Genomic DNA, 6,000 nt, shown 5'->3' with positions numbered 1-6,000 from the left:
CACAAAATGACACGAGGTGAAGATCGAGATATGACCATGTGGGTCAGGGCACACAGAAATAGACATTCACTATTGTCAGTAGGTATCGTGAACCCACACATGTTACCCCCGAGGAACTCTGATGAAATACACTTTACAGACTTTCTGATGATTAATACATATTTGATTTCAAATATTGTATCATAGATGCGTATTATTTCAAAGCTGATGCCGCAGGGTCATTTTGGTCGCAGGCGTGTGCGTTGTTCGTGTTCGTGACATATTCAAATGCTCATCCTCATATAATGAAATGCATAATTCATTTCATAAGCGCAGCTTTGTAGCTGCGCCGAATTAGGTCTAAGAGTTATTCCAAGAAAATTTCTTTGTCGTCCTTATTCTGATTTATCTATAGCAGCCTGATTAATTTTAGAGACATGCTATGTTGCTGCACATTTTATTTCGTGTTTGTATGTTTATGTGGTTTTTCTGTCCTGTTTGCCGTCACGTCTGTCCTGTTATTATATTACAATTAGATTATAATAATCTTTCCCTTATGTAATTAAGAAAGTCTACGTCTTTGCATCGACTGTAAGAGTTGTCCACAGTAAACAAGCACTGCTTTTTAGTAGCCTCTTAGCTTCTTTTTTATGTCTCAGAACATGGATAATGTAACAAGTTTGATTTGAAGCTATAGTGTGCATGCTTTCACTTCTTAAATAACCTCTAATTTTCGTCATACAGTCAACCAATGTGTACTCAACATCATTTGTAATGTTATTACATGCTGTTTTGTTCTGTTGAAGAAACAAAAATGAAAATGAATTCAATTCAATTTAATGGACCCTTTTTTCTATCACTGAAGGAGTTGGTGTGGGGACGGCATTTTTAAGTGCGTATTACTCATATTATTTTAGTGTGGTTTACACGACGTCATGAATATTTCTCCGTTCTCTGTAAACGGTCATTGTGAAAAGTTGTTCTGCGATGGCTGAAATAACCTTCAACTAATGCTGATAGTGTGAGTTATAAATTGACATGAAACATACACTGAATAAGTAACAGTGATGGCGTGTTTATGTTTACATTGGTCATTTTTACAAGAATAATGGTAATGTGGGGGTGCTGTGGCATAGTGGATAAGACTCCCGACTCCCAATCGGAGGACCAGAGTTCGAATCCCGCCCAGCGCTTACGTCCTTGGACAAGATGTTTTACCCACCATGTCCCTCTCGACCCAGTTGTGTATAAATAAATTAGGCATTCTTCTTCTTCTTCTTCTTCTTCTTCTTCTTCTTCTTCTTCTTATTATTATTATTATTATTATCATTATTATTATCATTATTATTATTATTATTATTATTATTATTATTATCATTATTATTACTATCATTATCACTATGGCATAATGACAGCAACTATGACGTTGTACTCATTTCTTTTTTGCTATTATTTGTTTCTTTCTCATTTCACTGTTCTACTTCAATAATTTTTTTCCATCCTGTACCTTTATTTCACTCCACCTATTGAATTGCTTTGTACTTCACGTTGAACTAATGTCATGTCCAGGATCATGCAGGATCTATTATTATTATCATTATTATTATTTTGTAAGCAGAAGTTGGTCTTGGCCACTCCAAGCCAGGAGGAAATGAAAAATAAAAGGGCACCATCCACACGTCGTTAACGTCCATTTCATAATGATTGGTCAAGTGAGAATAGTACGGAACCTAAACATAAAAATACCGGCATAAAGTTCGTATTTGTGTTACTTTGGCAATATCAATTCATTAGTGATGGCAGAGAAAACAACACCTTTTGTGGTTGAATAACTGACAAATCCAGTGAATTCAGATCATGACGTGTTTAATCACCTTCGTATCCTTTCTAGCTTAACTGCTTACAATATCACGCAATAAATTGACATATCTAATATCTTATTTTTTATTCATGTGTAGGCAATATAATGCTACAAAAATAGAAAGAAAAAATACTGCTAAATTCAAAAACTTCATTCCGTTTTAAAAATGATACATTATTTTATCAGTAAATCTGTGGTTACGTCTCAAATTCATATTGAAGCAAACGCATGTGCGAAAAAACAAACAAAAACAAAACAAAACAAAACCAAAACAAAATGAAAATGTCTACAGTACGATTATTCTAAAAAGAAAAGATGGATAAAAATGCAATTATTTTGGTTATTCAAATGTACAAATGAACCTAATCCGCAAATTGATGTAAACTATATAACTGACTTTTGCAGGCTTTACTCTAAAATTGGTAGCATTGTGTAATCAGGGGTCCGACTTTTTTTGTTAAGCAGCATCCATAAATCAGATAGTTCACAAACACAAGAATTGCGCAAAATGTGCAAAAATAGCGAAAAATGAAACTTTCAGAAGCACCACACTGGTGAAAGATTTTCAAATCATACATTATCTAATCCATGCATAATGGAGTTGACCTTCTGTTTTTTAAACAAGAACGAACAGAACTGTTAGAAACCTTGGAAAAATCGGGCCAATATTGCACGTATCGAAGATGAGTGCAATTTTGCTAAATTCCTATTCAATTTTTACCATCTCCTTAGATTTGAATTTACTGCATTGTTATGAACCAAAACGATAATCAATGCATTGCCAGTTTCTCTCTCTCTCTCTCTCTCTCTCTCTTTGTGTGTGTGTGTGTGTGTGTGTGTGTTTTATAATTTCGGAGAAAAAAAAAAGAATTATGGGTTCATGTATTATAGCACTGCATAAGAACCGTACAATGCAGATCGCTGACTCTGCAACTCGAACGATTTTACAGAATGGAGCTTCCTAATTCGAGATGAAGAAAAACGCATAACACATGGAATCTGTTGTGAAATGTTAAAAAATAGCAATCGTTGTTTTCATACCATGATGATATTAATGACAATGATTGTATAGTAATGATGATAATGATACAACCAAATCTGTATAATCTTGGGGAATGTCATCGTAAATGCAGTCTATATCCGCTCAAACCTACCCCCCCCCCCACAAAAAAAATAATAACTATAGATAGTCCGTTGGTTCAAGTTTTCATCGTAACCAGCGTAGATCTTTTTAAAACAGGAAATTTTAAGTTTTCTTAAATATATCCAACAAATCTGCACTATTATATAGACAGTCTGACAGGTTGTTCCATAGTTTTGCCGATGCATCTTGAAATGAGCATCACCCTATGCAATTCTTTATCATTCATTGGAGAAATCAGAATGCTAGACGACATTATAACTTATAGACTTATTCCTAGATTATATCCATCTAATCTATTTAATATCTTTCTGACTATACGCATATGCATAATAGACACACACATACACACACACACACAAACACACACAAACACACACACATATATATATATATATATATATAAATATATATATATATATATATATATTGTATATATATATATATATATATATATATATATATATATGTATATACATACATACATTTGTACATACACGTAAAATTCAAAATGGATTGCTTTTGCTCTTATTTTGGGCTACAGAAATTTCAAATTTCAAGAAATTTACAGATAAAACATTAAATGTCATACACACATACACACAGACACAGACACACACATACATACGACGAATTCGGAAGCCGCAGAAGCCAGGCTTATTCTAACTCAATTTCAATTTGATTTGTTTTCATATTTCACTTATAGCAGATAATAGTACACATTATACATGACATGCACAATCTCACTAAAGAATACACTACATTGATTCATATTTCATAACTACACTATATTTGATACATATTTCATATGTACTTTGTTAATTATCATAACAAATATCCTGTGCATATACATTGTATATAATTTCTTTGTTTATTTGATGGAAGTGAAATGAATTTGAATCTTGAATCTTGAATCTTGATAGTAATTATGCTGATATTTCAGATTTAAAAGTGTAGAAAATGAAAGAAAAACGTGAAGGAGACCTACGAAAAGTGTTGATATAATGTTGTCTAAGATTTATCTTTTGCTATCGAATCATTCGTATTTCTTTACTGCAGGAAACAATGTGTACCCCATTTTCCACCCTTTCTATACCTACAAGTCATTACTGCTGGCACCAAAGTTCACCACACTCTGATCCAGGTGAAACGTTCTACCACCACAACTTTACCCAACCGAGTTAATAATAGTTCACGAGAGTAGAAGAAATGGCGTAATCACCATTCTCATAAAGAACACTTTCTCGCATAAGGTCTCTCAAAGTAGTGGTATGGCTATCAGCATAAATGACTATCTTCAACAATGACGACATTCAAATTCATGAAATTCTTCCGTCGAGATGTTTTCATTGCAACTGATTGACAAATTGCCCTACATCGACGTAAATAAGCACTGAATTGATCAGTGTTTCAGTAGTAGCCATGATAAAAAATCATGGGCGTACATACTCGAGCAGGATTCGAACCTACGACCTCCTGATCACCGGACAGGCGTCATCTCCACTAGACCACCGAGCTTTCGCCCGACAGCACAGTTGCAATGAAAACATCTCGACGGAAGAATTTCATGAATTTGAATAACAAAGCAGTACCCGCTGCATGCTATAAGGATTAGAACCAACACTTGCTGTCGGGCGAAAGCTCGGTGGTCTAGTGGAGATGACGCCTGTCCGGTGATCAGGAGGTCGTAGGTTCGAATCCTGCTCGAGTATGTACGCCCATGATTTTTTATCATGGCTACTACTGAAACACTGATCAATTCAGTGCTTATTTACGTCGATGTAGGGCAATTTGTCAATCAGTTGCAATGACGACATTATTAACTGTACTAATCCAATATTTAGTGAAGGCTGAACATTGTTCGATTTCTATGGCTATCAGCAAATGAATGATTATAATCAACATTAACGACGGCATTATGAATGGTAAAAACCCCAATATTTAGTAAATGCTAAACATTTTTTTTTTAATGATAATGACCATGAGCTAAATAACCCAACATTTATTGGAGGCTGAATATTGTCTTATCATCTTTAAAAAAAAAAAAGAAAGAAGATATTTGACGCTATGGAGGAATGCATTCGCCTTGTTAAATTTTACAACGGATCATTCGGTATAAACAATTATTGTTTGTCATTAGTTCCAATTATTTGATGTCTGAATTCTGGAAAACATGGTTTCATCGCAATCGTCATTACAAATCTATAGGATATCGAAAGTGACGCGACTTTTGCTCCTGCAACAATTGCTTATTTCATCCATGGATTTAGGGTTAAAGTTAGGGTTGTGATAGGGTTTTAGGTTTATCTTGCTGTGAGGATCAGGATTAGGGTGAGGATTGTGTTTTGTGGGTAGGTTTTATGTTTGGTTAAGGGTGTGAATATTTCATGGGAGCTGTCGCAGGAGTAAATGTCATGGAACCGCTCTTAAAAGTGGTACTAGATTACGATTGTACATTAGTAGTAAAAGTCCTTCGGCCGTCTAGCAAAGATACATGAAATTTCATGAAATATTATAACGGCATTGACAGCGGAGACATTTTCCTACAATACATGTAATGTGTACAATATATGTATATATATATGTATATTGTATATAAATATGCAGCAAAGAGCAGCTCACGGCATTCTCAAGTCATTCGTAAGAAGATCTTGCAAATTTTTGTTTATTTGTCCGGTTGCAAGCAACAGCTGTCGTGTACTGGCGACAACATGACTGTTGATAGTCCCGTATTTCTTTGACAGGAGATGCTTCCTCGTCGAACACCATGAACAGAGGGACGATTAGAACTTCCAGCGTATGGCTTCATACGCCCTAATATCCAACTTTGATTACACAAATAAATTTATTTCTGTGTGTACTCATTACGAGCAGCTTACGAACGTCTTCTGAAGGTCATGAGTCGTTCGAACGCCGCACGAATCTCCGTTCGTAAGGCTTTCTTACGAACGCCGTAAGAGCCTTATGTGAACAACTGAAGGCGTTACTGCGATCATGTCAAGAATTAGAGGTTTCTAGA

Source organism: Diadema setosum, chromosome 17 (assembly GCF_964275005.1).
Source record: "Diadema setosum chromosome 17, eeDiaSeto1, whole genome shotgun sequence".
Taxonomy (NCBI): Eukaryota; Metazoa; Echinodermata; class Echinoidea; order Diadematoida; family Diadematidae; genus Diadema; species Diadema setosum.
The sequence above is the reverse complement of the archived record's forward strand: the minus strand, read 5'-3'. Positions refer to the sequence as shown.